Raw genomic sequence first — 26,749 nt, forward strand, 5'->3', positions numbered from 1 at the left:
AGGGCGACGTCACCTTCAAGGCAGGCAACACCACCATGCCTGCCCTACGTGTGGGTGAAACCTTCTGGTACCTGGCGCTGCAATTTTCCACCACGGGTCGCTGCATCTTCAACCCCCGACGCCACCTGTGGGAGCAACTCGACATCATCTCCCGAGCTCCGCTGAAGCCGCAACAGCACCTCCATGCTCCCACCAATGTACTTCTCCCTGGCCTGTACCATGGGCTGGCCCTCAGTCGGACCTGATTGGGCGTTCTGAAATCAGTGGACGTCACCATCAGGGCCGCCGTCAGGAGTTGGTTCCACCTTCTGGTGGAAACCCCCCTGGGCTACTTCCACGCTCCTGTTGCCCAGGGGGCCCTCGGCATCCTGAGGTACAGCGTGAGATCGAGGTGCTGGAGCGGCACCTTACGTGGGAGGGCCACGTCCTCAAGTCGTCAACGCAGGTTGGAGAAATGGGGGCTTCACGCCTGCATATCGCCATCGACGGTGCAGCGCTTTCATCTTCTGCCGCCGTCAAAGGGCAGCATCAATGGGTCGCCGACACCAGTCGACTGCTATCTGGGCGTGACTACATCGACGCTCTCTGCGCTCACATCAACGCCTCCCGACGAGGGCACGGTGCAGTCGGGGGCGGGAGGCGGGCACCAGATGTCGCGTGGGCTGCCAGGCCGTGGAGACCACCAACCATGTACTACAGGCTTGCTTCAGGATGCACAGGTCCCGAGTCAGACAATCGTGCGTTATGTCGCTCGCGGACTCGTGCAGAGGGGCTTAAATGTCTCAGTGGAGCCCCACCTCCGCACACCTGAGGGAATCCGCAAGCCTGAAGTGGTGGCGGTTAAAGACGGCATCGCCCGCGTGATCGACGCCCAGGTAGTCGGAGACCATCTTCGACTCGACTGGTGTCACTCCCAAAAGGCGGCCTATTACGACACGCCGTCCATCTGGCGTGCCATCTCCAATCTGCACTGTGACGTCGAGGAGGTGACAGTGTCCACCACAACGTTGAATTGGAGCGGCACATGGTCTCCAGCGTCGGCGAGGGACCTCTTTGAGTTAGGCTTTCGACCCCGTGAACTGGCGGTACTCAGCACCAGAGTACTGCGGAGCTGATGCACAAGTTACCGCATCTACGAGCGGATGACGGCGCAAAGGCTGATGCCACGAGCCGGCGTCGGCTAGGTTGCTGGTTATTCTTCTGCCCCGACTCCTGGGGCCTATCAACAGGAGGAATTCCGCCTTTATTCTTCTCTGTCTTTCCTTGTCTTTCATATTTGTGTTTTCTTCCTTTCTATATACATAAGTTTATCATGGTGTTTGCCCTGTAAGTCCCCATCTCGGTGGTGGACATGGCGAGGTACACAACACCGACAAACCTATTGTGCCATGTTTATTTATTTATGTATGTATTATTCCTTTGGAACAAAGACGGCTGGAATAGCCAGATGCCTCGTCATCTAATTAGTGACGTGCATGAATGGATTAACGAGATTCCCGCTGTCCCTATGGCTGCCATGGTGTGTTGCGTCGATTATGCTTTGAGAAAAAATCTGTAGTTGTGTGTGAAGTAATCGCACTTCGCTGTTTCGCGGGAGTTCTTCTCGATATCGTCAGATTCGAGCCGCGTTTCGCGTGGACGTGTTCGTGTCTGTATTCGAGAACTGTCGAAACGTGTGATTGAAGAGGTGCGTTTTGCGCCATAACCTCAACAGTGGGACGAATTATCTGTGTTGATGTGTGGTTCCTGTTCTTTAGTCGCTTCTGAGCTTAGAGATTCTTCTAGCGTGTGAACTGTGAGTATTGGTTTCACTCTTGATTGTGACTATTTGATTGTGACACCGATTTTGAACATCCTAACCTGTACAGTCTCCCTCCAGATATCTGCAGATAACTCTGATGCAGCAGGTATGCTTCTGCACCTAGAGCGGTAAATCACGTTTTAAGTGATCTAATCTGTGACTAAGTTTGATAAAATAACTGTATCAGTAGTAAATTAACCTTTAAAATTGTCTGACATGGTTCGATCTGTGTACCACAGGCGTGCATAGTTCGATCTTTGTACCACGGTCGTCAGTAGTTCGACCTGTGTACCACAGGCGGTAGGAAACGACATTAGTTCGATCTGTGTACCACGAGTCTCTGGGCGACTGTTTGTTTGATCGTTGTACCACGGACAAGTATAACATCAGTTTATCACTAAACGCTGAATCCGACTCTATCTCACTCTTAGTGAGAGTGGGCCAGACTTTGGGTAAATAGAGTAGATCGACGCACCCTACCTCGCTGTTGCGAGATATTGTGTGCGCTCACAGTTCGTCCAATAGACTGTGCTATATGCTGGCATAATGTCATCCTCAGAGGACGAGGAAGGAAATGTGGGGGATGAAAGTGGTGGGGGCACCAAATTAAATAATGCTGAGGACTATTATACTAACATTTTGGAATTCATAGATGAACTCATGACACCTACCAAAAAGATTACAGCAAATGTAATGAGTGAATTGCGGAACAAGCTCGCATTGTGGGCGATGTACCAATGCAAATTAGTTGGTAGGAACGAGTAGCTCGTTGAGCAAAACCAGTGGCTGCGAGAGACACTCGTTGAGAAAAGTGATGGAATCTCTAAAGAAAACAAGACCATTAAAGACGAGATCCCAAAAGTGGCTGCACCTTCATTTGCTGAAGTTGTAGCAAAACCAAGTAAGTACATACCCACCACGAAAGCCAAAATAGCGTCTGCACAAGCAAAGGCGCCGAATACACTATTCGTGAAATCAAAAGATGAGAGTGATGCAAAAGTAACAAAGCAGAGGTTTATAAGTATGATTGACCCAAGAAAAGAGCAAATTAAAATTAAAAATATGCTCACTGTGAACAGTGTTCTCATTGTTGAAACTGAATCCCCTGCTGATATCCAAAAGATCTCCACAAACAGTAAAGTCGCTGAAACTTTGAAGTGCGAGCCACCTAGGAAGAAGTGTCCTGTTATCATTATTTATTATGTGCCAAGTGAAATCGGTGAGCAGGAGCTAGTAGAGACAATCTGGCAGCAAAATCTTGCTGACAAGATAAGCAAACAAGAGATCTCTGAAGAAATGCGACCCTGTTTTAAGACTGGTCCTAAAGGAAAGGTGGAGGTAAACCATGTTTTTCAAGTAAGTGCAAGAGTGAGGAAACTGTTAGTGGGAGCAAAACGAGTGTATGTGGATTTTAGATCACTGTCTGTGAAAGACTATTTTGCCTTCAAATGTTTTAAGTGCCAGAATTTCGGTCACAGAAGTGCAAAGTGTACTGTGAAGTCCTTTGTGTGTTCACATTGTGGTGAAGACAACCACCAAAAAACAAGTTGTCCAAATTCAAATAAGCCAGCAAAGTGTATTCCGTGTTCTTCGAGAGGCAAGGTGTGCAATACACCAGGTCCTCAGTGCTCTATCTATCAGCTATATTTGCGTAGACTAATCGAAAGTACAGATAAAGGACAGTAATCTATCACCATACAGTGAAGAGTTCATACCAGGTAGAGACTTCAAATGTCAGGAAATTGCACAAATAGCTGATAAGAATATGACACGTAGGAAGCATAAGCCACCCTCTATGAGGCTTAGGAATAGGCGTAGGGCAATAGCATGGAGGAACATGCTACGTGAGAACAGACAACCTCTACATACTTTAGAACTAGCACACTGTGTGGATGTTAACACATTAGAGGACGAAATGGCAGCTATAAGTGAAGATAAGATGTACTTTAAGGATAAGTCAGATCGTGTGTTAGGCAATAGTGAAAATAATGATCAGAATATAGTTGATACCGATAAGAACAACATCACAGACGTTAGTACTTTCCCCCAGGAACAGGAGAAAAATCTTTCTTCATCTATTCAGGACAGCACCATTAGCTCTAGCGGTGCAGGGAGTAAAATGTGTATCAACGCTGGCCTTGAAAATCATGGAATTCTCTCCAAGATTAGGTCGAAGTTAAAGAGCAAAAGCAAAAAGTCTATCGAGTCCTGTCATAAACCCGACATGATCACTACTAGTACTTAGACCGACTTTACAGACAGTAAAGACACACTGAAGCCTACAACAAATGAGGGAAATGATTGTAAAAATTTTGATCCTCAATCGATTTATGTTGATCTTGAAGAGAATTACAGACTCTCTAGATTAGAAGATATGAGTGTATTAGTTGTAGCCCTTAGGCACATTGTCAGAATAGGGCATCCGAAAGGAAATACAATCGGTTTCCATATCCAGGAACTGCCGACAGGCTGTTTTTGCGATGTAATAATCTACCAACTGGAAAGAAAGAATTGGGTGAGATACTTCAGAGGGCATATACCCGACGTAAAGAAAAATTTGATCAAGAGGAGCTCTACAAGGAATTTGTGGAGTGTTACGGTAGAAGAGTTTATGAGTACGACAAGACAGGCTTTAGATTTTATAATCATGTCAGACAGCCTTAATGAGTAGGAGGAATTTAGGTATAGTTGTTGCTCAGATTAATGCTATGCGTAGCACCACCGTAATGACAGAAATATGGAAGGTCGTGGAAGATCGAGGTTTGGATATTATATGTATCCAGGAGCCTTACACTACGAAAGGGAAACTGGTACATTGCCCCATGGGTGCAAGAGTGATCATGTACGGAGAGAACCCAATGGTGGCTGTTGTGGTACGGAAAAGAGAAGTTTCAGTGACAACAAATGCTCAGGTAAATGACGAACACTCTGTTACTGTGGAGCTAACGTCAACTGAGGGTGTCTATCTCTTAACTAACCTGTACTTTCAATATGCACATGAGATACAACCCTATCTCTATAAAATGATAAGAGCCAACGAGGTTGGAGGTAACAGATACCACATTTTCACAATTGACGCAAATGCTACATCTGTACTATGGAACAGTAGAGAAACTGACGAGAGAGGACTTGAACTACAGGATGCTATTGCGGAGCAGAACTTAATAATTGTGGATAAACCCGGGTTTCCACCAACTTATCATAATAGGGCAGGGGCAAAATCTAATATTGACATTATGTTGGCTAATGGTAGTGTGCTAAATAGGATACAGGCCTGGCAAGTACTGAACAGAGTGACTACAAGTGATCATAATATGATTACCTTTAGCCTTGTAAGCGTAAGCAACGTAAACAGGGACGAGAATTATATAGGAACCTACTTCGATTATAAAAGAGCAGACTGGGAGCGCATGATGGAGGATTTTCAACTACAGGTCCCAGTGGGAAATGGCTTTGACATTGATTTGGCAGCAGAAACAATACAGGTACATATACAAAACCTTATGAATACCTTCGTACCTAAGGACCCCATTCTTTCGAGACTCGAAAGTGCCATGGAGTTCCACACTAACAGAATTAAAGAGAAATGCTCGTAGGACACGGCGTGCATATCAGAGGTCACTTGGTGACAGAGAGAAGCAGAGAAGTTTACTAATCCATCGGGAAATCAAAGCAGTTTATAAGGAGGAATTAATCAATACCAGAATAAAGCACTGGGAAACCTTCGTCAAAAAGGAATTTCAAACGAATATATGGGGCTTACCATATAAAATTGTGAGTGAGAAGCTTAAGACACCTCTCCCCTTGTTGACGCTTCAGAAGGCAGATGGTTCTACCACATCAGGGTGGCGAGACTTGGCAGAATATTTAATAGAATGTTTACTCCCAAGTGATGATCCAGCTTCAGATAATGAACACCAGGCACTCTTGAGACAGAAGATGCAAGAGGAGTATCCAGGTGAAGGAGTGGTTGTACCATTTGCTCAGGAGGAAGTGCGTCGTGCTATTGACTCCATGAAGAAAAATAAATCCCCCGGAATAGACAAGATCACAGCAGAAACGTTACAACAACTGAAAAGTAAAATCGTGCCATATCTAACAGCTCTTTTTAATGAGTGCCTCTTGCAGGGAAGAGTACCAAAGGTATGGAAGATCGCTGCGGCAACCATTATCAAAAAAGGGGAAGACAGAGATCTGAAATTAGTGAAGAGTTACCGTCCAATATGCCTGCTGAATACTATGGGGAAGGTCCAGGAACGGTTGTTGTGTGGAAGGCTGAGCAATCATAGGGAGCTCCATGGGCTCAACCAATGTCAGTATGGTTTTCGGGCTGGACGGTCGATAGATGATGCGGTTAATCAAGCATTACATATAACTTCAATCTCACTGGCGAAGTATGTTGTCGGTGTGACGATTGACATACAGGGTGCTTTCGATAATCTGTTCTGGCCTTCGCTGTTAGCAAGACTGCGAGAGCTAAGAACTCCAAAGTCGATGCTTGATTACTGCACGGATAGAAGGGTAATATGGAGATCACCAGAACACACAATAATAAGGCACATTAGTAAGGGATGCCTCCAGGGCTCCATTTGTGGCCCTATATTCTGGGATATCTTGACAGAACCACTCTTGGAAATATTGGAAAATAACGAAAACGTAGCTGGTATAATAGCATATGCAGACGACCTGCTAGTAATCATAACTGGCGATTCTAGAAATTTAATTGAAAATCAAGCAACTACAGTGTTAAAAACTGTAAGTGAGTGGTGTACTTACAATAAACTTCAAATAGCGGTTAGCAAAACTAAATACATATTGTTAAAAGGTAAATTATCTGCAGGTAGAGGTCCTTCCATCAAATTGCAAGGCACTCCAATTAGCAGGGAGACAGTTTGCAGATATCTTGGGCTGCACCTAGATGAGGGGCTGAACTCTAGTGCACACATTAAATTGGTGTGCCAGAAGGCACTGAACCTTATGAACAAGATCTGTACGATTGCTACCTCCAATTACAAATTACCCATCAATGTTGTTAGAATTTATCATGAGGCTATCTTAATGTCGATTGTGTCATTCGGGGCAAGTGCCTGGGCACATAAGCAGCGGCAGGTGCAACCAGTTAGGCATCTGAGAAGAATGCAACGCAGTGTTCTCATTAGAATAACAGGAGCCTTCAAAACCACGCCAGTGGAGGAACTGTTGGTGATCCTAGATCTATACCCTGTGGACCTACAAATCAAACGTTGAGGAGCACTTTACTGGCTGCGGAGGGGCAAAGCTGACAAAGTAGAGGCAATCACAGGTGCGCGAATAGAAAATAAATTAGAGCTCAAGCACTGGATGGACAGAGAGAGGCAACAATTCTGGTACAACATCAATACGGGTAGACGAGTGTATGAAATATTCCCGGACATCAGGGAACGTCACTGGATGCGACATATAAATGTGAGTAGGGGTATGGTCCATTTCCTTACTGGACATGGTCCATATCACACATACTTACATAAAATCAATAGTTCAGATAATAATAGTTGTATGTATGGTGCTGAGGGAGATCCAGAGAACATGGTATATATGTGTCAAGAAAATGATGTGGCGACGGAATTACTTCACATTTTACGTAGTAAGAATGTGTCTGAAATCGTGCGAGACGTAGACGCGTGTACTGTACTGCGTGTTTTTTCAGATGAGTTTTCTGCTAAGCAGATGCGTGTGTATGTGATGGCAGGGGGAAGAGCAGCACAGCAGGCAGCAAGAAGAACGGATCGACGGCGACTCGCAGATCCAGCAGCCCTGTGACCTGCAGCGGCGACGAGAGCACGGCGTGGGAATTCCCCAGATGAAGGAAATGCTACAGAACGAACCCCATCAGTACCAATGAACATTCACAATCGCCGTCGCTTCTTATGGTACGCTCCGCGTGTCCGTGCGTGGGCTGCCTATCTGGCGGATCGACAGGCTCAGGGACATATTTCCTCTGAGTCTGGCGACGAGGTAGATGGCGGCGACGGGCATCGTGACGGCGGGGTGCTGCGGCGGGATTCACGGCGATGAACAATGATATTTAGAGTAGTGTCTAACCTAGTTTAGCTAGTAGCTCACGCATTTTGGATGCTACACTACACTTAGTACATTTATGATTGTGCTTAAATTGCGGATAATTGATTTCATGCTAAATAAGATGTGGTCTAACCTAGTTTATCCAGTAGCTCAGGCATTTTCGATGCTACAATACACTTAGTACATTTATGATTGTGTTTAAATTTTTGGACAATTGATTTCATGCTTAATAAGCTATGGTCAGCACAAATCCTAGGGTTGTCATGACATGATGTTTGCCAGAGATTACTCTGATGTTTTACATGTTGTGGCTAAATGGACAGGATGTAGTTCTTCAGGATGCTACACAAGACCGGTGCTTCATGGGATGCCAGGTCTCGAAGATCTACCTAGACCTTGGCAAGTGTACATGAGGCATAGATTTGATAGACAAGGCACTTGCCGAGTTGTATCACATCTTGGGGTAGGTTAGGTTGGTGATGGGTCTTTTACACTTCCTCTAATTTCCTCTATACACTCCAGTCTATTTTCTTGGTAGTTAGGCTTTCACTATAAAAATTAATTAATTGAAAGAATTGTATTGGAAGTGGTTTGGCATGTAGTAGCAGCCCGGGTCCACTGCCCTAGGGACGGGTAACTCACAGATGAGGCTAAGAAAGCTGAAAAATAAAAATAATTATGTAATTCACACATGCCAATAGTGTAATAATTCTTTATGTATGACCTGCTGTAGTAATTTCTAGGTAGCAAGTCTTATGTTGTATTCAATGAAAAAAAAAGTCCCTTTCTACTATCTAGTGAAACCACTGCCAAGGGAATGGGCTTGGAAAAATTAGTGGGGAAAGAAGACCCTGTTGAGCTTGACTCTAGTCTGGCACTGTGACGTCACATGAGAGGTGTAGCATAAGTGGGAGATGGCACCATCGCTGGTGAAATACCACTACATTCATTGTTTCTTTACTTACTCAGTTATGCAGAGTGCGTGTGTCATGATATAACAACCCGGCGTCACAGTGTTCTCGAGCCAAGCGTGTTAGGGTTGCGTTCGTGCTGCGGCTCCATGTCTGTGCACCACAGTGTGCGGTGCGTGTGGGTGCAAGCGTGCACGAGCTTGTGGGTGCAAGCCTGCACATGCCTTGCGTCCCGTGTGTGTCGGCGCGTCCGCGTGTGCGACGCAGTTTACTCCCTCGTGTGATCCGATTAGAGGACACTGCCAGGCAGGGAGTTTGACTCGGGTGGTACATCTGTGAAAGAATAACGCAGGTGTCCTAAGACCAGCTCAGCGAGGACAGAAACCTCACGTAGAGCAAAGGCGCAAAAGCTGGCTTTATCCCGATGTTCAGTACACATAGGCACTGCAAAAGCATGGCCTATCGATCCTTTTGGCTTGGAGAGTTTCCAGCAAGAGGTGTCTGAAAGGTTACCACAGGTATAACTGGCTTGTGGCGGCCAAGCGTTCATAGCGACGTTGCTTTCTGATCCTTCGATGTTGGCTCTTCCTATCATTGCGAAGCAGAATTCGCCAAGCGTTGGATTGTTCACCCACTAATAGGAAACATGAGCTGGGTTTAGACCGTCGGGAGACACGTTAGTTTTACCCTAATGATGACTGTGTCGTTGTAATAGTAATCCTGCTCAGTACGAGAGGAACTGCAGGTTCGGACATTTGGTTCACGCACTCGGCTGAGCGGCCGGTGGTGCGAAGCTACCATCCATGGGATTAAGCCTGAACGCCTCTAAGGCAGAACCCCGTCTAGCCATTGTGGCAACGATATTGCTAACGAGTCCCGAGGGTCGAAAGGCTCGAAAATACGTGACTTTACTAGGCGCGGTCGACCCACATGATGCAGTGCCGTACGGGCCCAACTTGTTTGCCAGACGGGGCACTCGGGCGGCGCTGTCAGGGATCTGTTCCCGGCACTGCCCTGCCTCTACCGGTCGACCATGGGTGTCTATATTTCGATGTCAGGACTCGGAATCGTCTGTAGACGACATAGGTACTGGGCGGGGTGTTGTACTCAGTAGAGCAGTTGCCACGCTGCGATCTGTTGAGACTCAGCCCTAGCTTGGGGGATTCGTCTTGTCGCAAGACAGGACTCTCGCGGCTGGACGCCAGGGGCACATGTGACTTATTGCTTGTATTTCGTGTTTCGTTCCTCTGGGCGTATCGGTTTGTGCGGTCGCACCACACCCGGGGCGCTGCATTGGGTGCGGCAGGCTTAGGCGTATCGGTTTGCGGGACCCTTGCCGTTGGTGGGGGAGCTGTGATGGGTGCCGCCTCCATGCCCGCGGGAGCGGCGGCGGCCAGGCGCGTTGTGTTCTGCCGTGCTACAGTGTATCGCTTTGTCTGCCAGTGATGGGTGCGTGACGGGCGGTGCTGGCCCACTGGTCAGAGCATCGCGTGGAGGCAACGATGTTGTGTAGGTGCCGTGTGTCGGTCGCGGTGCCAGGCAGGCAACGGTGCGTTTTCGCCAGCCCCAGCGACGTGTGGTAACATAACGTACACCACAGTACAGTGAGCAACAATACCTTATAACTATGCATGTGAAATAAAATATAATAACACAAGATATTTTGTAAGAAAATAGACTTGGGATAGGGTGTGTCGTTGGCAAGTCCCTGGGGCAGTTAGTGTGGCTGGTTATAAGTCCATAGGGGAGTGACAGTGTGTCGAGGCTTTAGGCAGCTACCCAAGAAACGTAATAGAATATAAACGCAGTACGATTGGCATATTTGTACGCGCATAAACGAAATCACAAAATAAACAAGGAAATGAATAAATAAACCAAATAAGTAACATCCACAAAGACATAACAAATATAAATAAATAAATAAATAAATAATGGTCGTACTATACCGACGAATGTTACATACACAACGCATTCGGCCCCTCATAGTCACGACGTCGACGTCCACAATAAACATCACAAAACAGACGATACCGCCATGTGTGAAATACCCACGCTACTCACTTGTCTATTTCGTGACGACACCATACCGCCATCTATTGGTCGCCGACACAACGACGTCGACAATGCCACTCACAGGCACAACAAAGCCATCTAGGAGAATGTGACAAAACTACTTTCACATGCAGTCCAGAAACTATACCTCCATCTATAGGAATCAAATGAAACTGCACCCGCCATAGTGCTGAAACACTGTATCGCCATCTATCCAAATATGACGAAACCACATGCAGTACCTCCATCTACAAGAATTTAACAACACCACATCCAGCACACAATACCACCATCTATTAGTCTCTCGAATAATTACTTCCTCCACTCCGCTTCCAACGACGATACAGCCATCTATGAGACGCCAAGCCTACTATGATGTCGATGTCGCCCACAGTGTCCATTTTACGACCCTAAGCAAAAAGCCTGCACCCTCTGTCCACCACAGGTGCCCCAAATCCAGTGGCCGTGCCATAACAAGTGGTTGACCGCACTCCTACGTTGCATTCCACCCCTGTATCTTCCACTTCATGAAGAGTGATATCCCATATGCCAAAATCCCGCTGTCCCTATACGCTCCAGCTGTCTCATACTGTGGGCCCTCATGGTGTGCGGGCTCTTGGTTGGTAAAAGGCAGTGTGGGGAAGGATGCGTCTCGAACAGCCTCTCCTTCTCAAGTGCCCTTACCTGCCTTCTTGAGGTGGAGCTGTTAAGCCTTCGGGCAACTGAAGGGCAGTGGCGCGACGGTGTGCTGAACAACTTGTACACTGGTTCTGATGGCTGCATTTGTTGTGGTGGGATCCTGCCTAAAGTCAGCGAAGGCCACTCGCCTTGTCTTGGACTCCAAGGCATGCTCTGCCAATCCGGGGCGTGGTGACAAGTCCCCATCAGGTTAGATTGGTCCAGTCCTCCAAACGTCTGGGGGACTGGCCTGGCATTTAAGTAGGACCGGGTCCTTGGCCTTTGGTGGGAACCTGGCCTAGTAGGGGCGAAGGACGGAGAGTGAATCCGCTCTCCCGGAATGCGAATGGCATTCGCCGATAAGGGAGGGGGTGAAAACTGTGGTGATGTGGCTGTTGAAGAGGACTAGTGCGCTGTACCCTCGGCGTGCTAAACCTGGCAGCTCAGTTATTGATAGCTCTTGGTCAAGGGGAGGGACCAGTGAGCGAGCTGCATATAGCCTCCCCCCATGTCAGAGAGGCCGCTCCAGAGCAAGAGACGGGCCTCCATTTTTTCACTCTCTAATTATTCAACAATGGCTGAAAATGAAGAGAGTATTAATGTGTTAGATACTGGTGAAGTATCGAGCCTTGAGAATATATCTGTCGCTGAGTGGCATGCGAAATTCCTAAGACTACTGGATATCAGCATTAAAAATAGAAGGTAAGTAATTATGCTATCAATCATATTAGGGACTTTGTAGCCAACTGAGCAATCGACCACTCTCAGTTAGAGGGTAGGGTAACTGAACTAGAAAAGAAAAATGAAAGACTCAGAGGACAACCGGCCCCGACTTATGCTGCGGTTGCAAGAGCCCCAGTTGCCAAGGCACCGACAACGAAAGAAACTATACAGGAGAACATCAAAAATGTTACTCCTACAGTATTCATAAAACCTAAACCTGGCGGTGACATTAAGGCTGTTAAGTCAGCATTTGAGAAGTGCATTGATCCGAAGAAGGATAAGATAAAGATAAACAATGTTCGTACTGCAAAGAACGTGCTGATAGTAGAAACGGCCTCACAAGAGGACTGTCAAAAGATACTAAACAATGAACAATTGCCCGCATCTCGTGGTCGTGCGGTAGCGTTCTCGTTCCCACGCCCGGGTTCTCAGGTTCGATTCCCGGCGGGGTCAGGGATTTTCTCTGCCTTGTGATGGCTGGGTGTTGTGTGCTGTCCTTAGGTTAGTTAGGTTTAAATAGTTCTAAGTTCTAGGGGACTGATGACCGTAGCAGTTAAGTCCCATAGTGCTCAGAGCCATTTGAACCAATGAACAATTAAGTAACAGAGTGAAGTGTGAACCTCCACGCAAGTGTCGACCTTTGACGTGTCTGTATGATGTACCAACATTCATGACAACAGACAATCTGGTTGACGCAATATATACACAAAATTTTGATGTGAACATGTCAAGAGGAGAATTTGACGAACAGTTCAAGTTACGCTTCAAAGTAGGTCCACGTGATAAGTTAACAGTACACCACGTGGTAGAAGTCTCGCCAAGTTTATGGAAATTACTAACGAGAGTGGGTCGGTTGTATGTTGGCTACTCTGCATTGAACATAAAGGATTACCTCACGGTGCCACGATGCACCAAGTGTCAGGACATAAATCATACTAATAAGTATTGTTTGCAACCCGATGTCATATGCGGCCATGGTGGCCTGTCTGGACACATTAAGAAAGGCTGTTCTAATAAGGACAAAGCAGCAGTATGTGTACCATGCAGAAGACGAGGCCGTAAGTGTTGTGGACCGAAAGATTGTCCAACCCACAAGATGTTCTTAGATAGACTTATACAAAGAACAGATTACGGAGATGTTTAAAATGGTACAAGTATTGACTATGCTTAAACGATCGGTCAGAAGGGCGCGAAGCAACTACCAAAGAAGCTTTGCCCATGATGAACGGCAATACCACCTGCGTATTTATCGTCGTCTGAAGCAAAGGGAAAGGATCAGTTGGACGGTGTAAGGCGCCTGTCCTGGGAACGATTTCTGAACGATCAGTTGGGAACAGACTCTTGGGGGGATTCCTTACAAAATCGTTCGAGAAAAAATTGGATCGCCCATGATGTTGTCTACACTACGTGCTGGGGATGGTGGCACGACCAAGAATTGGGAAGAAACAGGAAGACTGCTGTTGAAACACTACTACCAGATGACATCGAGGACCAGGACTCGCACGAGCAGTGGGAAATACGTCAGGTGCTCTCGAATCAGTACGTTAACGATACAAACGTTAACCCCTTCTCTGCAGAAGAGGTAGAAGCAGCCATCTACACCTTTGCAAGAAAGAAGGCACCTGCTCCTGATGGGATCCCTGTGGAGGGATATTATCCACCAAAGTGGAAAACTGCAGAAGTTGTAATTATCAGGAAAGGCCATGATAAGGATCCAACGATGCCGAAATCCTATCGGCCTATGTGTCTGCTGGATGTAATGGGCCAGGCATTTGAGAAGTTGCTGGCTGACCGACTTTTGAGTCACCGAACTCTGCACGGTATGAGTGATAGGCAGTTCGGATTCCGAAAGGCTCGCTCCACTCAGGATGCGATCAATGAGGTTTGCCGGATTGTTCACTCTGCAACATCGAAGTATGTTCTTGGCATAATGATAGACATCTCAGGGGCCTTCGACAACCTGTGGTGGCTGGCACTCTTCTCTAGCCTAAGAGAGATTGGGTGCCCGTAGCTGCTGTATGGCTGTCTGGAGGCCTACTGTGTTGGAAGAACTGCTAAAATAACGGCTCCTGGAGCCATCGTATCTGAAAGAGTATCCCGTGGTTGTCCCTAGGGATCCGTGTGTGGTCCCATTTTCTGGGATATCAACATGGAAACATTGTTGATCGTCCTGCAGGGAGCGACTGCAGTTCTGGGTGTCGTTGCTTAAGCGGATGATCTCGCAATTCTAGTGGAAGGTGACACTCGCAATGTGATCGAAGATCGATCACGACTGGCTATTGGACTGTTAACCAACTGGTGTGAGAAGACTAAATGTCTATTGCACCACAAAAATCGCTATATATGCTCTTAAAAGGCAAGTTAAATAGGGACCCAACAGTTAGAATTAATGGCCAGGCAGTGTCGCGACAGAGATATGCCCGTTACCTAGGGGTATATTTACATGAGAATTGTAGTATCATTCCACATATTGAGCAAATAACGACAAAGTCCTTAGCTCTGTTCAATAAGATAATATCAATTGGACAAGGAATGTTTCATCTGCCGTCAAAGGCAATAAATATCTATCCCAACAGTATATAGGCACCAATAGTAGGGCAAACATCCAGTGTGTGGTCATACAGGTTAGCTCTGGTGCGACCTACCGCTGCTGTCAGGCGAATACTCAGGAACGTTCTGTTGTGATACATTGGAGCATTCAACACAAGTCCAACAGATGCCCTGTTGGTAATTGTGGGTCTATGTCCACTAGACCTGATAATAAGGCAGCACGCAGCCTCCTACTGGCTGCGCAAACAGAACATCGACATGGTGCAAAATATAATGGGCACTCCTCTGGGAAGCGTCAAATCCATTCGAGAAAAAATAGTTGACATTTGGTAGGACGAATGGGATGGGTCCAGTACAGGCCGTAGAGTCCATGGGTTTCTACCCACAGTAAGGGAAAGACTAAAGAACAAGATAATGAAGCCCTCACAGGGCCTAGTCCACTTCCTTACAGGCCACGGTCCCTACCCCAGGTACCTGCATAAAGTAGGTAAAAGGCCAACACCAGAGTGTGACTGTGGTGCCCACACAGGATCGCCAGAACACACAGTGTTTGAGTGTCCAATATACGAACAGGCTGTCTCAGTTGAGAGACAGTTTCTGCAGACAAGGGATATAAATGATATACTAACAATTGGCGAATTGTTTAGCAACTTCGCAAAATGAGTGAATAAAATCTCAAGGGAGGCCCAGCGAGCCTACCTTGTGAGAGGGTAAATGCGCTTCAGATCTAATGCGCAATTGTAGATACGTAAATACTACGTTTGGTTAAGTCTTTGAATTGTAGTAGCTAGTAGTTGTAGGGGGGAATAAAAGAGTAGTATAAATGGAGTGGTTTCTTCTAGTAGTAGCGGCCCGCCTCCATGTCGCTAGGGATGGGCAACTCTCTGGCAAGATTCCAGAGAGGTTTAGAGGCCGATCATTCATATAGAGCACAATGTTGCATAATAAATAGATAGTGTGCATGCTTTAATAAACCAGTTCTGTAGTACTAATAGCAGAGATAGTTAGCCTTAATACACCCACTCAAAAGTGTCAGAAAGTGGGTTATGTGTGTTTCACAAATTTGGAATTTTGTCCCTATACATGCTCTAAGTTGGTGAACACAATGTGAATCCCACTTCACCCAGACACTCTATCACACAGTACACTCTGCCTGTAACAGACACAGCCACAACACTAAAGCACTAGCATGGAACAACATCCAGTGTATCCTCCCACCATCCAAACAATGACAACCAGAACATGACGTCCACTAATAAGACAGAATGTCGCACTCCACCCACAAGCAATATTGCTCAAATCAGCCAACAACACTCACACATGTCCTACACAGTGGTGCACCCAACATCACCCCAATACCTTGTGCCACAACACAGACAATACCAGGAATGAAAGACACAGTTCTGCCACTCCCCTGGGAAAGGCATGGAACTGACCCACCACCTGACATCAGCCAAACGTGCATTCTGACTTGACATATCTGGCGCTGCTTGAGGCAGCCGACAACCATCCTCACTATGAACGAACCCTAGCCCCATACACCGACCGTTACCCCAAGTTGTCACTTAACCTAACCCAAGTTGTCCCGTAACCTAACCCAAGTTGTCCCTTAACCTAACCCAAGTTGTGCCTTAACCTAACCCAAGTTGTGCCTTAACCTAACCCACGTTGCGCTTTAACCTAACCCACGCCTTAACCTAACCCATACTGTGCCTTAACCTAACCCACATTTTGCCTTAACCTGCCGTGTAATGGTAAAACGAATCGTTAAATGTAGTGTTGCCTAACAGCAACCCTCCAACATAGATCGCTAGATCGCTACCTGCACTGTCTGGTGTCCTGCGTATCGCTTCATGTTACGGTGCATACCCCCACGTCAACACCTTGCGAGTGTTGATTACTTTGCAGATGCTCACACTGTTCACTGTAATATATACTGCAGCTGGACTATATCGCCCTTTTGCCTTCTCAAGCTGGTCAGTCAGGAGTTTGCGTGTTCAATGAGCTTCGCAGCTTTTCACTGGCATTTGCATACCGACGCAATCAGTGTATGTCGTGGTACAGCCTGTGTCCACTGTCCGCTGATGTTGTACGCCTAACCCACAAACTGTACTGCACATTGGTCGTTACTTACTGAATGATACACCGTGGCACATGTGTGACCGTACAATGGCTGTGCCCAACAACGGTGAACCACAAGGTCCATATATTGTACACGATGCTACTTGTCTCGTCTCCCCATTACAGCTAGATTGCACTGCAGTACACTGTAGTGACGTGTGGGAGGAACGGACGAAGGCATTGCGTGTCGCCCTGGATGGGGATCAGTGTGAGCCGTCTGTTGATATAGTGACACGTGTATTCCGATTTAGTCGTATTTTCTCACACAACGTGATAGCATGGTGCACCGCGTTTCACATCTGTGACACGCTACAGAGGCCGGTTGACGGTCAGTCGCGCAATGGACATCGCATACGTATGCGGGCCACCTTCCACGTGTTCTCTAGTCGTGCACATTTTGTTGCGTGTCTGTGGGTGGATGTAGTGTGTCATGCCACCTAACAGACAGGCGTGCAATAATCGTAGAATTTGCAAATGGGGATGGACGTCTACGTTTGCTGGTGAAGTTACACAAATGAACAACTGGTAACTTGTTGTGGTGCAGTTGTTCTCGCTGGATGTGAATCAGTGAGGGTGACGATCGGTACAGCTACTAATCGGTTGTTTCAGTGATACCCACCATATCCACGAACGTGAATGGAGGGAAGGGGGGAGGGGGATCTTGGTGTGAAGCGATACGCAGTGGGACTGTCCGCGCCCAGTGAGTGGGAACCGCCTGGCGTGCCGGCCGGTAGCTGCGCGGACGCAGCAGGCAGCGCAGCCGCGCGCCGGCGCGCCCTGTGCGCGGCGCCGTGCGGCCAAAGTCGGTCCTCACGGGCTCGGTGCGAAGCGCGGTGGACATCTGAAGTATGCTGGTCCGATTGAGGACTGTGTGCGTTGAGGATGCGCCGCTGCCCGGCACTCGGCGCTGCGGCGCTGTCTGCTGCTCGGTCGCCCCAGCAGTTCTCGCTGGTAGTTTGTATGGCAGCTGTGCGGACGTGTTGGCGCGAGCGCTGTGCTGGGAGAGTTCGCTTCGGCACCCAAGTGGGGCTTTGCCCTTCTGTGGTGCTGGCGGTGGAGCTGCCGGTCACCGTAGGTGGCGCGTGTTGTCTCCCGCCGGCAACGCTACGACAGCACGCTCCCGGGCCTCTGTTGGCAGCGGCAAGCTCAGTTGGGAGCATGGGTGGTCGCACTGAAAGCGTCTACTCGCCTAACTCTGGGCGATTGCGCCTCTCTCGAACCCGACCAAGTACTTAGGACGGCGCTGCGCGCCGACGAGACCTGAGAGGGTTTCGAGGTGTATCGTGCTGGGGAGCTCTGCCTCATCCTGTTTGCGGAATAATTGAGCAGACGCTTGCGTGTTCGCGTGGGCCCCCAGGACACACTCCTGGGTGGCCGGCTGCTCAGCTCTAGTTGATGCAGCTCGATGGTTGATCCTGCCAGTAGTCATATTCTTGTCTCAAATGTTAAGCCAGTCATGTCTCAGTACAAGCCGCATTAAGGTGAAACCGCGAATGGCTCATTAAATCAGTTATGGTTCCTTAGATCGTACCCACGTTACTTGGATAACTGTGGTAATTCTAGAGCTAATACATGCAAACTGAGTCCCACAACTGTGCAGATATCGACCACATACACAAATACTGTTCTAGGAAGCCGGCTTGCTCCAGGTGCGGTTCTGAGGATCACCTCTGAAAAGGCTGCAGTAAAACAAGCGTTTGTGTGCCATGTACACGTAGAGGTAAAAAGTCCTGTGGGGCATGTGGTAGAAACTGCCCAACTTACAAGATGTGGGAACAGCGCTTAATAGCCAGAACTGATTATGGCTGACGCTGTAAATCAAAGCAGGACAGCTAAGAAAAGGAAATCCCCCAGTAGACAAAGAAGAGACGCTGATAGAGCACGTAAATTCAAAGAATTTATAAATCAAGTACAGAACATCAAGAAAGAATAAATAACCGTGAGAGGTGTAAGTATACAAATAGAACCAGCAGAAGAAGCAGACGAACAAACAACACCCAAAAAAGATATAACCATACAGGCTGAACCTGTAAATTATGCTCCTCCAGTTGTCACCTCCACACTTAACCCTGAAGCGACAAACTTTGTCTCCCAATCAGCAACAACAAGTCAACCTACCCCAACACTAAGCACCCACATGCCAGCTAATGACCCAGAACCCCAAAACACAAACACCACAATCCGGCAGATATGAACGCGAAATCCCCCCTATGGTACAGCGGCACCAGAGATGCAAATGGCGAAAAGGCTGAAGAGTTGATCATGACCTAACAGCTTGTTGTGGCCAATAAACCAGGATATCCCCCCACCTATACAGGTGGAGGTGGATTACGGACCCACATTGATGTCACCTTGGCCACATCTAACATCAGTAGTAACATCCAAAGTTGGGTAGTTAAAGATCAAGTCACCACAAGCGATCACAATCTGATCGTCTTTCAACTCAGTCAGGAAGAGTGCCGCTGGGACCTGGGGTGGGAAACACAGTACAACTTTAGTAAAACCAACTGGCAACGCATGGCTCGAGAGTGTAGTATTCCTATATTGCCCGAGGGTGATCTGGACGTGGATAGGTACGCCGAGGAACTGGTGGGATCAGTAGTTAGGGCGGTAAAATCTGCTGTTCCGACTAGGAGAAGGGCCGTACCGGCCTCCTCATCGTCATGGACTGCCGACCTCGAACGACTGCGCCAGTCTGTCTGACGGGCGAGGAAGTACTACCAGCGAAGTGCCATCTGGCCGGAAAAACAACACTGGCTGCAGCAATACAGAGAAGCGAAGGAAGCATTCCAGAAAGAATTAAAACAGGTAAGGATGAAGAGCTGGGAGGACTAAGTACTAAGACAACTTGAAACTGACCTGTGGGGAGTTCCCTACAAGTTGGTCAGGGAGAAGATAAGGTCCCCAGCGGTCCTCTCCACTCTCAGAGAGGCTGGAAGAACAACAGAGTCCTGGCAGGAGACCGCTGAGGTCCTCCTGCAGACTCTACTTCCAGATTGTGAGGAAAATGGAGAAACAGAGACCCAACAGCAGATCCGCAGGGCAGATCAGCAGGAGTACACCAACAACACCAGCGTGTACCCTTATTCTGAAGAAGAAATTGCTGCACAGATAAAGTCTCTAAAAGGGGGGAAAGCACCAGGGCCAGATGGTATAGTAGCGGAGGTGGTACAGTTCCTCGCCCCACAGCTAATAGCACCTCTCACAGGTTTATATAACGAATGTCTTAGGACTGGTAAATTCCCAAAGATCTGGAAAAGGGCAAATATGGTCATCATAAACAAGGGCAAGGACAAAGATCCCATGTAGCCAAAGTCCTACAGACCAATATGTCTCCTAGACATAATGGGGAAACTGTTAGAGAAGCTATTGGCTGACGGACTGACCACACACAGGACTTTGTGCGGGGTGAGCGAGAAGCAGTTTGGCTTCTGGCCGGGGCGATCGGCATCTGACGCAATCGCCCTGGTGGCTGAGGTCTGTGGCTCTGCCCCGTACAAATATGTGATCGGCATCATGGTGGACATCAGTGGCGCCTTTGGCAACCTGTGCTGGCCCTTGCTCTTCTCCCACTTGTGTGAGAAGGAGTGCCCAGGGACCCTCTATGGTTGTCTCAGGAGCTATTGTATGGACAGGGAGGTCTGGTTATCATCGCCTAGCGACAAAATAAGCAAGACAATTACGAAGGGGTGTCCCCAGGGCTCTGTACTGGGGCCACTCTTTTGGGACGTAAATGTAGAACCGCTGCTAGAAAAACTACAACTCAGCAAGGACGTGCTAGATGTGATAGCTGACGCTGACGACCTCCTCCTGTTGGTCGGCGGTCGTAGCCGTGAAGAACTTGAACCAAAAGTAGAAAGAGCAATAAACATACTAGCTGAATGGTGCCAACAAGCCAAAATGAAAATCGCACCAAATAAGTCACCATACCTTCTCCTAAGAGGCAGTCTGGTCAGGAATCCTACAGTGAGAATAGATGGAACACCAGTTCTTCGGCGTCGCGAAGCGCGATATCTCAGAGTAACCATTGATGAAAAATGAAGCTATACATCTCATATCGAAACCATTACACTACGCGCCATAGAAACCCTGAACAACCTCATCAACATCGGTCACAAAAGGTTTCAAATGCCACCTGCTCTCATAAAATTATACCACAACAGCATCTTGTCATCAGTAGTAGGTTATGTGTGTGGGGTCTGGCCTCATAGGCTCATGAGGGTGATGCCAGCCATGGCTGTGAGAAGGGTGCAAAGAAACATGATAATACAGTCTGTAGAGGCCTATAGAACGACTCCTGGGGGGGGGGGGGCTCTACTGGTGCTAATGGGATAATGTCCATTAGACATAAAGACAAGAGAACAAGCCGCATGGTACTGGATCACTAAGGGAAAAATAGACAAGACAAGGGATATTTTGGGGTTTCAGGTAGGAGATAAACCTGCCATAAAGAGAAGGGAGGAGGAGTTATGGCAAACATCTTGGGAGAACGAAGAAACTGGCAGAAGGGTCTTTCAGCTGCTACCAAATATCAAAGAGCGACTTGGGATAACCCACTTCGAGCCAAACAGGGGACTATTGCACTTTCTCACAGGAAATGGACCACACCCGACATATCTATGTCGGTTTGGGAAAAGAGCTACACCAGCGTGCGACTGTGGCGCTCAAGACGGAACACCTGAGCACATTATCTATGACTGCCCATTATATGATGATGTGGCGCATGACCTGCGAGCACAATTACCTGATCACGACACTTATGCCCTAATACGACATTCCAATACCTTCAGTATTCTCAACACACTGGCAAATGAGGTATCACAGAAGATCTTGCGAGACTTTTTAAGAACCCAAGATGGATGACATTGAACCCGGATTAGACTGAGATGTACTCGCCATACCGCCGGGTGCGGAGCAAGCCAGTCTCCCTTGACTGGAATCCGCTGCACTACTGGACCAGGCCAGCGAGTGCATCACCCACCAGGCTACGACAACTGCACTCTACTTTAGACATAGGACTAATTCAATTAGCAGTAGTAGTAGACTTAGAACACTAACAATACTAACAAGTAGGGACTACGGCGACAACACAGACATGGCCAGCTCAGTGCCAGGGGCACGCTCATATTGGTTTAGCTCAGTGAGCAGGCCTTAAAATAGTAGGTTTGTAATACCAACTGGCACACCTGTAATTGCTACAGAATAAACTGGAAAAGTAGAATAGCCTAATCAGATTAACCTTGTCCACAATTAAGCCAGTTACAATAATGAAATGTAGAACTTGCTGTATTCTTTAGTAGTATAATACATAGACCCACTAATTATTGAGGTGGTGGGCTATTTTTGTATTTTCATATAGTTGTGATGTATTGTGTTAGTAAAATTCTTTTTTAAAAGAGAAAAAAAAGAAAAAAAACAGAAGCCCAACCAGAGAAGGAAGGGACGCATTTATTTGATCAAAACCAATCGGATGGCTCCTCCAGTCCGATTGCCTTGGTGACTCTGAATAACTTTGACGCATCTTTCAAATGTCTGCCTTATCAACTGTCGATGGTAGGTACCTGCGCCTATCATGATTGTAACAGGTAACGTGGAATCAGGGTTCGATTCTGGAGAGGGAGCCTGAGAAACAGCCACCACATCCAAGAAGGCAGCAGGCGCGCAAATTACCCACTCCTGGCATGGGGAGGTAGTGACGAAAAATAACGATACGGGACTCATCCGAGTCCCCGTAATCAGAATGAGTAAACTTTAAATCCTTTAACGAGTATCTATTGGAGGGCAAGTCTGGTGCCAGCAGCTGCGATAATTCCGGCTCCAATAGCGTATATTAATGTTGTTGTTATATAGCTCGTAGTTGGCTTTGTGTCCCACGCTGTTGGTTCACTGCCCGTCGGTGTTTAACTGGCATGTATCGTGGGACAATCAGCCGGTGGGGCGAAACGAAAGCGTGCGACCGCCTCGTGCATGCTCGTGCATCCCGAGGCGGACCCTGTTGAAATCCTACCACGGTGCTCTTTATTGAGTGTCTCGGTTCGCCGGAACGTTTACTTTGAACAAATTAGAGTGCTTAAAGCAGGCAAACCCGCCTGAACAATGTGTGCATTGAATAATGGAATAGGACCTCGGTTCTATTTTGTTGGTTTCGGAACCTGAGGTAATAATTAACAGGGACAGGCGGGGGCTTTCGTATTGCGACGTTAGAGGTGAAATTCTTGGATAGTCGCAAGACAAACAGAAGTGAAAGCATTTGCCAAGTATGTTTTCATTAATCAAAAACGTAAGTTAGAGGATCGAAGGCGATCAGGTACCACCCTGGTTCTAACCATAAACGATGCCAGCCAGCGATCCGCCACAGTTCCTCCGATGACTCGGTGGGCAGCCTCCGGGAAACCAAAGCTTTTGGGTTCCGGTGGAAGTACCGTTGCAAAGCTGAAATGTAAAGGAATTGACGGAAGGGCACCACTAGGAGTGGAGCCTGAAGCTCAATTTGACTCAACATGGAAACATCGCCAGGCCCGGACATCGAAGGATTGACAGATTGATAGCTCTTTCTTGATTCTGTGGATGGTGGTGCATGGCCGTTCTTAGTTGGTGGAGCGATTTGTCTGGTTAATTCCGATAACGAACGAGACTCTAGCCTGCTAACTAGTCATGTGACATCTTTCATGCTGTCAGCGATTACTTTTCTTCTTAGAGGGACAGACGGCTTCTAGCCACACGAGATTGAGCAATAACAGGTCTGTGACGCCATTAGGTGTTCTGGGACGCACGCGCGCTACACTGAAGGAATCAGCGTTTCATCCTATGCCGAAAGGTCGGGGTAACCCGCTGAACCTCCTTCGTGCTAGGGATTGGGGCTTGCAATTGTTCCCTATGAACGAGGAATTCCCAGTAAGCGCGAGTCATAAGCTCGCGTTGATTACGTCCCTGCCCTTTGTACACACCGCCTGTTGCTACTACCAATTGAATGATTTAGTGAGGTCTTCGGACTGGTACATGGCATCGACTCTGTCGTTGCCGATGCTACCGGAAAGATGACCAAACTTGATCATTTAGAGGAAGTAAAAGTCGTAACAAGGTTTCCGTAAGTGAACTTGCGGAAGGATCATTACCGACTAGACTGCATGTCTTTCGATGTGCATCTTGTGTCGCGCAACACGCTACCTGTACGGCAGCAGCCGTGTGCCGCGTGCGGAAACATGCGTGCTTCTCAAAATTAACGGAAATGTTGTGTGGTACGAGCGCTGAAGCTCTGGAACAGCTGGCCTGCGGCACCTGGCGCCTAGCGCCGGTTTTGAATGACTTTTGCCCGAGTGCCTGTCCGCTCCGGTGTGGAGCCATACGACGCCCATCGGCCGTGATACAGTTGGACAAAATACTGGAACAGGGGCGGTCAAACGCCTCAGTCCCGCCCGTCCAACTGTTTTGAAAGAGACAGTGGAAACTAAAAAAGATCACCCAGGACGGTGGATCACTCGGCTCGTGGGTCGGTGAAGAACGCAGCAAATTGCGCGTCGATATGTGAACTGCAGGACACATGAACATCGACGTTTCGAACGCACATTGCGGTGCATGGATTCCGTTCCCGGGCCACGTCTGGCTGAGGGTCGATTACGTATACTGAAGCGCGCGGCGTTTGCCCCGCTTCGGAGACCTCGGAGTGTCGTGGCCGTCTGTGGGGCCGGCTGCGTCTCCTTAAACGTGCGATGCGCGCCCGTCGCCTGGCGGTTCGCATACTGGTACTGTGACGGTAAAGTGCACAGCCGGCTGGTTGTGTGGCGAGCGACATCTCGTACAACGACCTCAGAGCAGGCGAGACTACCCGCTGAATTTAAGCATATTACTAAGTGGAGGAAAGGAATCTAACAAGGATTCCCACAGTAGCAGCGAGCGAACAGGAAAGAGTCCAGCACCGAGCCCCGCAGGCTGCTGCCTGTCGTGGCATGTGGTGTTTCGGAGGGTCCACTACCCCGACGCCTCGCGCCGAACACAAGTCCAACATGAATGAGGCCGCGGCCTGTAGAGGGTGCCAGGCCCATAGCAGAAGGTGCGAGCGTCGGCGGGACATCTCCTTCGAGTCGGGTTGCTTGAGAGTGCAGCTCCAAGTGGGTGGTAAACTCCATCTGAGAATAAATATGACCATGATACCGATAGACCATGATAGACGGTTGAACAGATATTTGAAGAGAGAGTTCAAAAGTACATGAAACCATTCTGGGGTAAACGTGAGAAGTCCGAAAGATCAAACTGGTGAAATTCACGCCCATCCTGCCACTGGCCCCCGCCTTCGGCAGATGGGACCGGCCTCCCACGTGGAGTAATCCGTGGCGGGGTCATGTCTGGTTGCCTCTCAACTCGCCGCTAGTATGACGTCACGACATGCTGGGTGCTGGCCTATGGCCCGGGTGCGCAGCATGTCCTTCTGCAGGCCTCGGTTCGCATCTGTTGGGCAGAGCCCCGGTGTCCTGGCTGGCTGCTCGGCGATGTATATGGAGGAGTCGATTCGCCCCTTTGGTCGCTCAGGCGCATGGCAAGCGCGCAGGGCTCTTCTCGGATGACGGACCTTCTTGGCCTGGCCCCGGACCCACGCCACTGTTGGCTCAGGATGGTCTCGGGTGGGATAATGGTTCCTGTCAGTGGCCCTTCAGCTTTGGACAATTTCACGACCCATCTTGAAACATGGACCAAGGTGTCTAACATGTGCGCGAGTCATTGGGCTGTACAAAACTTAAAGGCATAATGAAACTGAAGGTCCTGCCTTTCACGGGCCGAGGGAGAATGGGGCTTCCCCACCTTCACAGGACGGCGGCCTCCGCACTCCCGGGGCATCTCGTCCTCATTGTGAGGTGAGGCGCACCTAGAGCGTACATGTTGGGACCCGAAAGTTGGTGACTATGCCTGGCCAGGACGAAGTCAGGGGAAACCCTGATGGCGGTCCATAGCGATTCTGACGTGCAAATCGATCGTCGGAGCTGGGTATAGGAGCGAAAGATTAATCGAACCATCTAGTAGCTGGTTCCCTCCGAAGTTTCCCTCAGGATAGCTGGTGCTTGTACGAGTCTCATCCGGTAAAGGGAATGATTAGAGGCCTTGGGGCCGAAACGACCTCAACCTATTCTCAAACTTTAATTGGGTGAGATCTCCGGCTTGCTTGATATGCTGAAGCCACGAGCAAACGACTCGGATCAGAGTGCAAAGTGGACCACTTTTAATAAGCAGAACTGACGATGTGGAATGAACCAAACGCCGAGTTATGGCCCCCGAGTCGACGCTCATGGGAAACCATGAAAGGTATTGGTTGCTTAAGACAGCAGGACGGTGGCCATGGAAGTCGGAATCTGCTAAAGTGTGTGTAACAACTCACCTGCCGAAGCAACTAGCCCTGAAAATGGATGGCGCTGAAGCATTGTGCCTATACTCGGCCGTCAGTCTGGCAGTCATGGCTGGTCCTTGCAGTGAAGCCATGACGAGTAGGAGGGTTGCGGAGGTGGGCGCAATAGGGTCTGGGCGTGAGCCTGCCTGGAGCCGCCGTTGGTGCAGATCCTAGTGGTAGTAGCAAATACTCCAGCAAGGCCCTGGAGGGCTGATGTGAAGAAGGGTTTTCATGTGAACAGCCGTTGCACATGAGTCAGTCGATGCTAAGCCCTAGGAGAAATCGGATGTTGATGGGTGCTGTAATAGCATGATGCACTTTGTGCTGGACCCCGTTGGGCGAAAGGGAATCCGGTTTCTATTCTGGAACCTGGCAGTGGAACTGATACAAATTGGGCCCCTCTTTTAGAGATGCTCGTCGGAGTAACCCAAAAGGACCCGGAGACGCTATCGGGAGATCGGGGAAGAGTTTTCTTTT

General features: G+C 48.4%; 1 long non-coding RNA gene and 1 other non-coding gene across 2 annotated transcripts in view; both read left to right on the plus strand.

Moving 5' to 3' along the window:
- The window catches only part of LOC126474986 (uncharacterized), a 490,806-nt gene extending 466,826 nt beyond the window's left edge, over positions 1-23,980 (plus strand). Inside the window, exon 3 of the long non-coding RNA XR_007586622.1 lies at positions 23,714-23,980. This is a non-coding gene — a long non-coding RNA (uncharacterized LOC126474986). The remainder of the gene's footprint in view (positions 1-23,713) is intronic.
- Positions 23,981-24,354: 374 nt separating this feature from the next.
- Positions 24,355-24,509, plus strand: LOC126476488 (5.8S ribosomal RNA). Its single transcript, XR_007587016.1, has one exon. It is a non-coding gene; the product is annotated as a 5.8S ribosomal RNA (ribosomal RNA).
- Positions 24,510-26,749: the final 2,240 nt, after the last annotated feature.

Source organism: Schistocerca serialis, chromosome 4 (genome assembly GCF_023864345.2).
Source record: "Schistocerca serialis cubense isolate TAMUIC-IGC-003099 chromosome 4, iqSchSeri2.2, whole genome shotgun sequence".
Taxonomy (NCBI): domain Eukaryota; kingdom Metazoa; phylum Arthropoda; class Insecta; order Orthoptera; family Acrididae; genus Schistocerca; species Schistocerca serialis.